The sequence below is a fragment of the Coregonus clupeaformis genome, chromosome 23 (assembly GCF_020615455.1).
Source record: "Coregonus clupeaformis isolate EN_2021a chromosome 23, ASM2061545v1, whole genome shotgun sequence".
Taxonomy (NCBI): domain Eukaryota; kingdom Metazoa; phylum Chordata; class Actinopteri; order Salmoniformes; family Salmonidae; genus Coregonus; species Coregonus clupeaformis.
The window spans coordinates 32,008,575-32,020,968 of NC_059214.1; the positions used below are offsets into that span (position 1 = coordinate 32,008,575).

The window sequence follows — 12,394 nt, forward strand, 5'->3', positions numbered from 1 at the left end:
TTCTTCAAATAGCTACCCTTTGCCTTGATGACAGCTTTGCACACTCTTGGCATTCTCTCAACCAGCTTCATGAGATGGTCACGTGGAACGCATTTCAATTAACATTGTTGCCTTCAATAAAAGTTAATTTGTGGAATTTATTTCTGTCTTAATGTGTTTTAGCTAATCAGTTGTTTTGTGACAAGGTAGGGGGTGTATACAGAAGATAGCCCTATTTGGTAAAAGACCAAATCCATATTATGGCAAGAACAGCTAAATAAGCAAAAGGAAACGATAGTCCTTCATTACTTTAAGAGATGAAGGTCAGTTAATACGGAAGATGTCAAGAAAGTTTCTTCAAGTGCAGTTGCAAAAACCATCAAGCGCTATGATGAAACTGGCTCTCATGAGGACCGCCACAGGAATGGAAGACCCAGAGTTACCTCTGTTGCAGAGGATAAGTTCATTAGAGTTACCAGCCTCAGAAATTGCAGCCCAAATAAATACAGAGTTCAAGTAACAGACATATCTCAACACCAACTGTTCAGAACGGACTGTGTGAATCAGGCCTTCATGGTCGAATTGCTGCAAAGAAACCACTAATAGGAGACTATCTCTTTTTGTATTAGTTATTTTTATTGGTTTTTGTTAGGTTTTTCATAAATCTCTCTGTATCACCCGTCTGTCACTGGTTACACATCCCAGGGGGAAACCTCCCATCTCTAGGGAACAGAGTCATGTGAGGGACACCGTGAAGTGGATGATCAAACATTAGCAGGCTAATAACAGTACATGCTGCATGTCCCCTTTCTCTGGCCTCTCAGTGATGGCTGCCTAAAAATAAAGCTGGCCTTGTGGGCTGAGTGCCTTCTGATGCTCATGTGATCTTGTTGTTCCAAACACACCAGAAATAACTGAAAAAAATTGACCAGTGAGAAAGAAAACTCTAAATGAATGATGATGAGTGATGAATACAGCCCACATGCTGTAGAATAAATGTACTCATTCATTCAGGACAAAAGGACTTTCTGTCTGCCCTCTGTTATTCAATAGCACTGAGGTTCAACACACAAACACATCATCATACCCAAGGCCTACTGTATCCATAAACCCTATCCTCCTATCCATTTATCAGTATGTTTCTCTTGACTTTCTCTCCCATGCTGGCTTTATAGATAAGCGTGCTACCAAGAGTTGTGTAACCTTACATGAGCTGTTTATAGGTACAGTGGCTTGCGAAAGTATTCACCCCCCTTCGCATTTTTCCTATTTTGTTGCCTTACAACCTGGAATTAAAATGGATTTTTTGGGGGTTTGTATCATTTGATTTACATAACATGCCTACCACTTTGAAGATGCAAAATATTTGTTATTCTGAAACAAACAAGAAATAAGACAAAAAAACTGAAAACTTGAGCGTGCATAACTATTCTTTGTTGCCTCTGATTAATGCCCTCCTTGCCTGGTCTGTGAGTTTTGGTGGGCGGCCCTCTCTTGGCAGGTTTGTTGTGGTGCCATATTCTTTCAATTTTTTAATAATGGATTTAATGGTGCTCCGTGGGATGTTCAAAGGTTCAGATATTTTTTTATAACCCAACCCTGATCTGTACTTCACAACTTTGTCCATTACATGTATGAAGAGCTCCTTGGTCTTCATGGTGCCGCTTGCTTGGTGGTGCCCCTTGCTTAGTGGTGTTGCAGACTCTGGGGTCTTTCAGAACAGGTGTATATATACACTAGATCATGTGACAGATCATGTGATACTTAGATTGCACACAGGTGGACTTTATTAACTAATGATGTGTGTTCTGAAGGTAATTGGTTGCACCAGATCTTATTTAGGGGCTTCTTAGCAATGGGGGTGAATACATATGCACGTACCACTTTTCCGTTATTAATTTTTTTGAAAATTCCATTACGTGAAATCCAAATAAAAATCCATTTAAATTACAGGTTGTAATGCAACAAAATAGGAAAAACGTCAAGGGGGATGAATACTTTAGCAAGGCACTGTATGTTTATTTTTTTTATAGCTGGCCTTCTTGGCCAGGTCTCCCTTTTCTGGCCTCAATGGGACTTCTTTGTTAAATAAAATAGCAGTTATTTACATTCTGTACACAACATGTTTAATGTGTCACTAAAACAGACTCAAACTTCTGAATGATATTTAACAGTTTACAATATGTTCAAAAGCACTGAAACTAAAGAGTAGTTAAAACATATCTTATCAGGAATGACACACCTACTAACCTAACAGCCATTCTAACTGTCATTCTTAATCTCTGATGCCAGTTTGCTGATCATAACCAAATTGGGGTTATCTAACTGCTAATGTTCACTACAGTGCCTGGTCACTACAGATATTGAATTCACTTTAATTTCACTGAAGAACTAAATACATTCCCCAATCACAACAGTATAGGTTTAATCAGTATGTGTGAATAAAACCAACACAAAGAAATTTAGACTAGTACTGTACACACACACCAACCACTACCACTACCACCCCAAAACCCACACATCTGTCTGTCATTGTTGATCAAAAAAAGGCAGACTAGGTTCGTCTTTACAGTGCATTCGGAAAATAATTCAGACCCCTTGACTTTTTCCACATTTTGTTATGTTACAGATTTATTCTGAAATGGATTAAATAAATAACAATTATCATCAATCTACACCCCATAATGAGAAAGCAAAAAGTATTTTTTGACATTTTTGCAAATGTATATACATATATATGTTTTAAAATACCTTATTTACATAAGTATTCAGACCCTTTGCCATGAGACCAATTGATCATCCTTGAAATATTTTTACAACTTGATTGGAGTCCACCTGTGGTAAATTCAATTGATTGGACTTGATTTGGAAAGGCACACAACTGTCTATTTAAGGTCCCACAGTTGACAGTGCATGTCAAATCAAATTGTATTTGCCACATGCGCCAAATACAACAGGTGTAGACATTACAGTGAAATGTTTACTTACAAGCCCTTAACCAACAATGCCATTCTTAAAAAAATAAAAATAAATTAAAAAAGTGATAAGTAAAAATAGATAAGTAAGGGGGGGGGGGGCAGTACAAATAGTCCGGGTAGCCATGATTAGCTGTTCAGGAGTCTTATGGCTTGGGGGTAGAAGCTGTTAAGAAGCCTTTTGGACCTAGACTTGGCGCTCCGGAACCGCTTGCCGTGCAGTAGCAGAGAGAACAGTCTATGACTAGGGCGGCTGGAGTCTTTGACAATTTTTAGGGCCTTCCTCTGACACCGCCTGGTATAGAGGTCCTGGATAGCAGGAAGCTTGGCCCCAGTGATGTACTGGGCCGTACGCACTACCCTCTGTTGTGACTTGCGGTCGGAGGCCGAGCAGTTGCCATACCAGGCGGTGATGCAACCAGTCAGAATGCCCTCGATGGTGCAGGTGTATAACTTTTTGAGGATCTGAGGACCCATGCCAAATCTCTTCAGTCTCCTAAGGGGGAATAGGCTTTGCCCAAATTTAACAGAACATGTGAAACAATATATTTTTTAATGTGTCACGTGCATACAATACAACATTGCCAAGGTGACACCACTTAAACCTGGTAATTTCCCCTCACCTAGTGGCCCATTTACACACAGTGCAATGGATTTTATTTATATGACTGAGAGAAAGGAGAGAAAGCACTATTGTTTAGCTCCTGAGTGGCGCAGTGGTCTAAGGCACTGCATCGCAGTGCTAACTGTGCCACTAGAGATCCTGGTTCGAATCCAGGCTCTGTCGCAGCCGGCCGCGACCGGGAGACTCATGGGCGGCGCACAATTGGCCCAGCGTCGTCGAGGGAATGGCCGGCAGGGATGTAGCTCAGTTAATAGAGCATGGCGTTTGCAACGCCAGGGTTGTGGGTTCGATTCCCATGGGGGGCCAGTATAAAAAAAATAAAAAAATAAAAAGATTTATTCACTAACTGTAAGTCGCTCTGGATAAGAGTGTCTGCTAAATGACAAAAATGTAAATGTAATGTAAATGTTTAGTAATAATTGACTGATTCACAAGATGGGTAGAGGCATTTCCTACTACCCACTGTGATGCCAAAACAGTAGCTAAAATTCTGGTAAAGGAAATATTCCCTAGATTCGGAATCCCAGAAACTCTGTCTACAGAAAATGGCACCAATTCCACTGGAGATGTCATAGCCCAAATTGCCCTTGTGCTGGGGATAGATCAGATGAAAATGCGGATTAGCCCCAATAGAGGCACTGGGTATAGCCCTCATGAGATGTTAACAGGCCGTCCCATGAATGTCCCATCTCATAGGCCCATGACTGACAAACAGACTGACCTGACTAGACTGGAATATAGACTGGATATATGAAGGAACTAACTTCTACTGTTAGGTCTGTATTCTCACTCTAGGAAAGCCCAGGAGGTGCCAGACAGAGAGGACAGAGACGAATTAGAAAATACCGTGAGCCACATCCACTGGGCCATGAATGTGCTGTGTTATGTATAATAATCTGTGCTCTGCTTGCTTCCTCAGTCTCGGGGGTAGAAATACAGAACAACCAATTGAAGTCAACCAATTCCTGGGTTAATATGCTGCAGGGCATGGGTAGGAGGGCAACACCAAATGGGTCCAAAATAATGATGTTCCCAAAACTTTCTCTTCCAGGAGAATGGGGGTTTCATTAGCTCTCTTTGGAATGTTTCCCGAGTCTGTGGGCTGGGGAGAGCAGTTAGTGAAATTCGGCTGTTTTATAAGTATACGAGTATCCGGATTAGTCTGTAGAAGGGGTGCCCAATTAATTAAGGCCTGGCCATTTTTGTTTGTTTTTACCATATGGTTTGCAAATAACCACACACAACACACTTGTTATGAATATTTGTTAGGGGTGTTAATACGTGTTTGACTTACTGAGTGGACTATTTCATTTGGTTTAGTGGGTTTTCACGGGTTAGTGCCGAGGTATCTTAAAGGGGCACACATATAGAATTTTTGGACGTTTTAATTTTCTGAGTGAGTTTTAAACACATGGGATTTATTTTGATAAGAACTGTACTGAAGACTTACTGTACACCTGGGATACGACATTTATGAAATGTTTGACTGTTATTAATGATGAGTCTGCTATAGAATAAAACACTTGTTTGAAGGGTTTGAATGACCTCTGTCATGACTTTCTAGTGTGGTTTGATCACCCTCACTGGAAAGCCGAGACACATTGGATGAGGAATTTAAGGTCATTTGTAATACTGATAATTATGAAGAAGTTTATAGTTCATAGCCATATTTGTGATTCGGACCATTTACATTTACATTTTAGTCATTTAGCAGACGCTCTTATCCAGAGTGACTTACAGTTAGTGAGTGCATACATTTTCATACTGGCCCCCCGTGGGAAAAGAACCCACAACCCTGGCGTTGCAAGCGCCATGCTCTACCAACTGAGCTACAGGGGACTACATGACAAGGACAGAGAGAGAGCGCTAGCCCTGAATGAGGGAAATCTGTCGCTAGTCAATTTTACTATTCCTTGAAATACCTTATGGGATACAATTAAGTTAAGATGTTATCAAGGGTTGTCATTCTAATTTAATTTGTTATTTTGATTTAACAGGCAGTGTTGTTTAGTTTTTTGGGCGCATGAATCACGATGTGAGTCATGTGTCCAAAGGGGTAATTACTGGTCGCCTGGGGCCTTTTGGTGAATACATAAATTGTATTAAGAATATGAGCAGTAGTAATTAATGGGTTATGGGTTCAATGGAATGTTTTATGTGCAAATGTATTTGTGGCCGGAGACAAAGTACAAATGGGTGCCTGTCTCTGAAACTAGTGGACTGCAGCAGGCTGCAAGAATGTGCACTTCCTAACATCAAGGCTTCTCCAGAAAGATAAGAAAACATGGTACAGTAGCGCACTGTGTCTCACTTAACAATGTTCTTAGGACTCTCTTCCCACGGTTGAAGGCTTCTCTGCCCAACCTAGCAGGAGAATCTGAGCAATGTCTGCACCCTGGAGACTTTGTGGCGGTAGAAGACTACAGAAGAAAGAGCTGGAAAGACCCTAGGTGGAGAGGCCTGTACCAGGTGTTGCTGACATAAGTAGCAGAGAGAGATACCTGGATCCATGTGTTCCACTGTAGGAGAGTTCCAACCCCAGAAGAGGAAGATGGCCCTGCCACTGCATAGCATTGTTTTATTTTCTCTCTGTCCATGTGTCTTTGCAGCAGTGACTTTAAGCTTCCCTATTGGTGCGCTGCCAGAAGGACAGACTCAACAGACCGATGTTGATAAATTTAGAAAGACTCTGCCTGAGCCCGAGACCCTAGTGACGGAAGAAGGTCCTGAGCCAAAGGGAACCGACGCCGGCCCGGAGTAGTGGCCCAGAAGTAGATGGTCATCGTATAAGGCAGGGGTGTCAAACTCATTTTAGCTCAGGGGCCACATGGAGGAAAATCTATTCCCAAGTGGGCCGGACCGGTAAAGTCATGGTATATATAACTTAAAAACAACAACTTCAGATTGTTTTCTTTGTTTTAATACTATCAACATAAAACATAAACCTGGAGCCTGAGGACAGTGTGTCCAAAATAGTACAAGCACAACATCACTATTAATCATAAAACACCTCAAGTTTATTTGAAAATTCTAAAGAAAAAGAACACACAAACACACAATGCCTCAGTGATTCACAGAACTGTTTCACAGATCACAGAACTATATCAGGGTGTCATTTCTCAGGCAGAAATGTAGATACAAATAATGAAATCCTGTTCCCCAAACAAGTGCAAGAACCACAGAGTCAAGAATAGGTTAAATATACAAATAAAATAAAATAAATTAAAAACAATAGCACATCAACATAAAAACATATAAACATAAAGCTGGAGCCTGAGGACAGTGTGTTCAAAAGCACAACATCACTATTAATCATAAAACACCTCAAGCTATTTGAAATTCTGAGGACAAACAACACACAAACACACAATGCCTCAGTGATTCACAGAAGTATATCACAGATCACAGAACTATATCAGGGTGTCTCATGCAGCACTTTAAGTGGGGTTGCATAGTTTATTTGACTCCTGATACCTGGCATCTTTTAGCTTTCACCAGCGCATCAATATCAGGCGTCACATCCTGAGTGGCAGCCAACTTCAGGATGTGATTCAAGTGCTTGTGCGTGAGCCTTGAGCGCAGCTTTGTTTTATTTATGCTCATTACAGAGAACTTGCTCACAAAGATATGCGGTTCCAAACATGCACAACAGTTTTGCAGCGAGGGCTGTCAAGTTGGGGTAACCTGGCAAGAGATTCTGATAAAATGTGTCCAAGCCAGCTGCGGCAAATTTGCCCTTCAAATCCGAGTCACACTGCAAGTATATTATTTCAAGTTGGATGCTGACGGGCAGATCAGAGGGATTCACGGTTAATGGCGAACAAAAAACGTTGAAGTCTTTCTCCAGTTCACCAAAAATCTGAAAGCGTTGCTCAAACTCCCTTAACAGTCCCGTTATTTTATCTTTGAACCGCTTCATGTCTGCCACATGTTGGGTCGCGCACACATTTTTCAGACAGGGGAAGTGAGCTGCATCACCACCGGCGAGTTGCGTCTCCCACAATGACAGCTTCAACTTGAAAGAACGTATGCTGTCATAATACTGCGTGGCAACTTTGTTGCACCCTTGCAGCTGTTTGTTCAAGTTATTCAGGTGCTCTGTAACATCCACCATAAATGCATGGTCCTGCATCCATTCTGCGGAATGAAATTCTAATACTGGTTTGCCCTTTTCTTCCATGAACTGTTCAATTTCTTCTCGTAAATCAAAGAAACGCCTCAGCACAGCACCTCGGCTTAACCATCTTACCTCAGTGTGGTATGGCAGGCCATAGATGTGGTCTTTCTCTCTGAGAAGGCTGTCAAACTGACGTTGATTCAGGCTTCTGGATCGGATGAAATTAACAGTTTGGATAATATAATAATAATAATATAATATAATAATATAATAATATAATAAAAATAATAACCACCTTCATGACGTTATCCATCTTTAATGACTTGCAACACAAAGCCTCCTCGTGCAAAATACAGTGAAAAGTCCAAAAATCACGTCCTCCATTTGCAGATTGCACTTTCTCTCTGAACTTTGTCACAACGCCTGCTTTTTTCCCGATCATTGAGGGCGCACCATCTGTAGCCAGGCTGACAGCGCGGGACCAGTCCACTCCGACCCTGTCCAGCGCGCTGACGAGTGCAGTGAAAATATCAGCTGCTGTCGTTGTATCTGTCATCGGCACCAACTCCACGAACTCCTCGGTGACGGTCAATGTGTCATCAACTCTGCGGATGAAAATGGCCAGTTGTGCAACATCTGTAATGTCTGGCTGTCTGGCTGTCCAAATCCACTGAAAGATCGGAAATCCTGTCTGCAACTGTGTTTCTTGTCAGGCTGATATTTGCAAAAGCCTGGTGCTTTTCAGGGCACACAATCTCCGCTGCCTTCATCATGCATGTTTTTACAAATTCACCCTCACTAAATGGTTTTGAAGCCACTGCGATTTCATTAGCAATGAGGTAGCTAGCTTTCACTGCAGCGTCACTGATGTCTCGGCTGTGAGTAAACACAGACTGCTGTTTCTTCAGACCCACCAACAGTTCATTCACCTTCTCTCTTCTCCGCTGTCCTTGAAAGTTGTCATATTTGTCGGCATGAAGACTCACATAGTGGCGACGAAGGTTATATTCTTTCAGCACTGCAACATGCTGTGAACACACCAAACATACAGCTTTCCCATTCAATTCCGTGAATAAATAGAAGGATGACAATTTTTCTTGGAACACTCTGCACTCTGCGTCCACTTTTCTCTTTTTTTGACAGCGACATATTGGGGCAATGAGGGTGCCAAAGCACATAATGTTAAAAGTAGAAGCCGTAATAAATATCGTGGGCAAAACAAAGTAGCTCATCCGGACTGGCTGCACTTGCTTGACCTATTTGCTCTGCCCCGGTATAAACAGTTTGCTTGCTTAACACAATTGCTATTGCACCATCCAGTGGACACAACTGGAACAGCAGTTTCTTTTATTGAAAAATTGCAGCTCATTTTTATACTTTACAAAATCATCTCGCGGGCCGGATTAAACCCGTTTGCGGGCCTGATCCGGCCCGCGGGCCGGACGTTTGACACCCCTGGTATAAGGAGTCCTGAGCGAAAGGAACCAACGCTGGCCCGCAGTAGAGGCCCAGAAGTAGATGGTCATCGTCGAAAGAGAGCCCTGCTGGGCCCTCACAACAATGAGGACAATTTGTTCTTATCTAGAGCAGAAATGGTTGTTAATCTTACATCTGGACAAAAAGAGTGCTGGGTGTGTGGGTTGGGGCCGGTTAAGATAGGAGCAGGTTTACCGCTTGTGGGAGTTCCCATAGGGGTACATCTGAATATGCAAATAGACTTACCATTCTTAGTGGAGATACCATGTAACCCTGACCCCATGACGTTCTCTGTATTACACAACCACACAGGCCCACCATCGTTTGCTAGGCCAGATAATACCGGGTTTGGAGGGTGGATCATGCAACTGTGTCTGACCGTTGTTTTAGTGTCACGCCCTGACTCATGTTGGCCGGTGTGGTTCCCAATCAGAGGCAGCTGTCGCTCGTTGTCTCTGATTGGGGATCATACTTAGGCAGCCTATTGGCACTCGTTAGTTGTGGGATCTTGTTCCGTGTTTAGGCTTGTTTTGTGTTCAGCCTTTGGACTTCACGTTTCGTTGGTTTGTTGTTTTGTCGTGTGTTTATTCGTTGTGAAATAAACATGTATGCATATCACGCTGCGCCTTGGTCTGACCCGTCCTTAAACTAACGTGACAGAAGATCCCACCAAACAAGGACCAAGCAGCATGCCCAGAAGGAGCAAACGCCTGGGACTCAACAGGAGGTAACCTTAGTAGATGTCCTCCTCGGTTGGGGGAGAATTACAGAGGAGGAGGCCGTCCGTTATCGGGAAGCGATGAAAGAGAGTGTAGCCGATAGAGGATCCTGGGTGAAGGAGGAAGCCCGGGCAGGAGAGGAGAGACGGCGCCAACAGTGCCGACAACGGAGACCAGAGAGGCAACCCCAAGAACATTTTGGGGGGGCACACAGGGTGGACGACGAGGCAGCAGGAGGCCGTGAAAGGGCGGATCTGCAGGTTAAGGGAGAAGGAAAGAGTGGAGGCACGGAGAGAGGAGCTGGTTAGGCAGCAGAAGGAGCGGGGGTTAATAAAGAAACCCAGTCCTGCTCCTCACACCAAGCCAGTGGTGCGTGTCGACAGTCCGGCCCGGCCCGTTCCTGCTCCTCGCACCAAGCCAGTGGTGCGTGTGTGCGTGTTCCCAGTCCGGCCCGGCCTGTTCCTGCTCCTCGCACCAAGCCAGTAGTGCGTGTTCCCAGTCCGGCCCGGCCCGTTCCTGCTCCTCGCACCAAGCCAGTGGTGCGTGTTCCCAGTCCGGCCCGGCCTGTTCCTGCTCCTCGCACCAAGCCAGTGGTGCGTGTCGCCAGTCCGGTCCGGCCTGTTCCTGCTCCTCGCACCAAGCCAATGGTGCGTGTTCCCAGTCCGGCCCGGCCTGTTCCTGCTCCTCGCACCCAGCCAGTGGTGTGGGTTCCCAGTCCGGCCCGGCCTGTTCCTGCTCTCGCACCAAGCCAGTGGTGCGTGTCGCCAGTCCGGCCCGGCCTGTTCCTGCTCCTCGCACCAAGCCAGGGGTGCGTGTTCCCAGTCCGGCCCGGCCTGTTCCTGCTCCTCGCACCAAGTCAGTGGTGCGTGTCGCCAGTCCGGTCCGGCCCGGCCTGTTCCTGCTCCTCGCACCAGAACAGTGGTGCGTGTTCCCATTCCGGCCTGTTCCTGCTCCTAGCACCAAGCCAGTGGTGCGTGTTCCCAGTCCAGCCCGGCCTGTTCCTGCTCCTCGCACCAAGCCAGTGGTGTGTGTCGCCAGTGGTGCGTGTTCCCAGTCCGGCCCGGCCTGTTCCTGCTCCTCGCACCAAGCCAGTGGTGCGTGTCGCCAGTCCGGTCCGGCCCGGCCTGTTCCTGCTCCTCGCACCAGAACAGTGGTGCGTGTTCCCATTCCGGCCTGTTCCTGCTCCTAGCACCAAGCCAGTGGTGCGTGTTCCCAGTCCAGCCCGGCCTGTTCCTGCTCCTCGCACCAAGCCAGTGGTGTGTGTCGCCAGTCTGGCCCGGCCCGTTCCTGCTCCTTGCACCAAGCCAGTGGTGCGTGTTCCCAGTCCGGCCTGTTCCTGCTCCTAGCACCAAGCCAGTGGTGCGTGTCGCCAGTCCGGCCCGGCCCGTTCCTGCTCCTCGCACCAAGCCAGTGGTACGTGTTCCCAGTCCTGGCCGGCCTGTTCCTGCTCCTCGCACCAAGCCAGTGTTGTGTGTCGCCAGTCCGGCCCGGCCCATTCCTGCTCCTCGCACCAAGCCAGTGGTGCGTGTTCCCAGTCCAGCCCGGCCTGTTCCTGCTCCTAACACCAAGCCAGTGGTGTGTGTCGCCAGTCCGGTCCGGCCTGTTCCTGCTCCTCGCACCAAGCCAATGGTGCGTGTTCCCAGTCCGGCCCGGCCTGTTCCTGCTCCTCGCACCAAGCCAGTGGTGGGTGTCGCCAGTCCGGCCCGGCCTGTTCCTGCTCCTCGCACCAAGCCAGTGGTGCGTGTTCCCAGTCCGGCCAGGCCTGTTCCTGCTCCTCGCACCAAGTCAGTGGTGCGTGTCGCCAGTCCGGTCCGGCCCGGCCTGTTCCTGCTCCTCGCACCAGAACAGTGGTGCGTGTTCCCATTCCGGCCTGTTCCTGCTCCTAGCACCAAGCCAGTGGTGCGTGTTCCCAGTCCAGCCCGGCCTGTTCCTGCTCCTCGCACCAAGCCAGTGGTGTGTGTCGCCAGTGGTGCGTGTTCCCAGTCCGGCCCGGCCTGTTCCTGCTCCTCGCACCAAGCCAGTGGTGCGTGTCGCCAGTCCGGTCCGGCCCGGCCTGTTCCTGCTCCTCGCACCAGAACAGTGGTGCGTGTTCCCATTCCGGCCTGTTCCTGCTCCTAGCACCAAGCCAGTGGTGCGTGTTCCCAGTCCAGCCCGGCCTGTTCCTGCTCCTCGCACCAAGCCAGTGGTGTGTGTCGCCAGTCTGGCCCGGCCCGTTCCTGCTCCTTGCACCAAGCCAGTGGTGCGTGTTCCCAGTCCGGCCTGTTCCTGCTCCTAGCACCAAGCCAGTGGTGCGTGTCGCCAGTCCGGCCCGGCCCGTTCCTGCTCCTCGCACCAAGCCAGTGGTACGTGTTCCCAGTCCTGGCCGGCCTGTTCCTGCTCCTCGCACCAAGCCAGTGTTGTGTGTCGCCAGTCCGGCCCGGCCCATTCCTGCTCCTCGCACCAAGCCAGTGGTGCGTGTTCCCAGTCCAGCCCGGCCTGTTCCTGCTCCTAACACCAAGCCAGT

At 47.0% G+C, this 12,394-nt stretch overlaps 1 protein-coding gene across 2 annotated transcripts in view; it reads left to right on the top strand.

The window, feature by feature from the left end:
- LOC121563190 (nectin-3-like) overlaps nucleotides 1-12,394 on the top strand; it is a 164,686-nt gene that overhangs the window by 80,999 nt on the left and 71,293 nt on the right. The window lies entirely within an intron of this gene.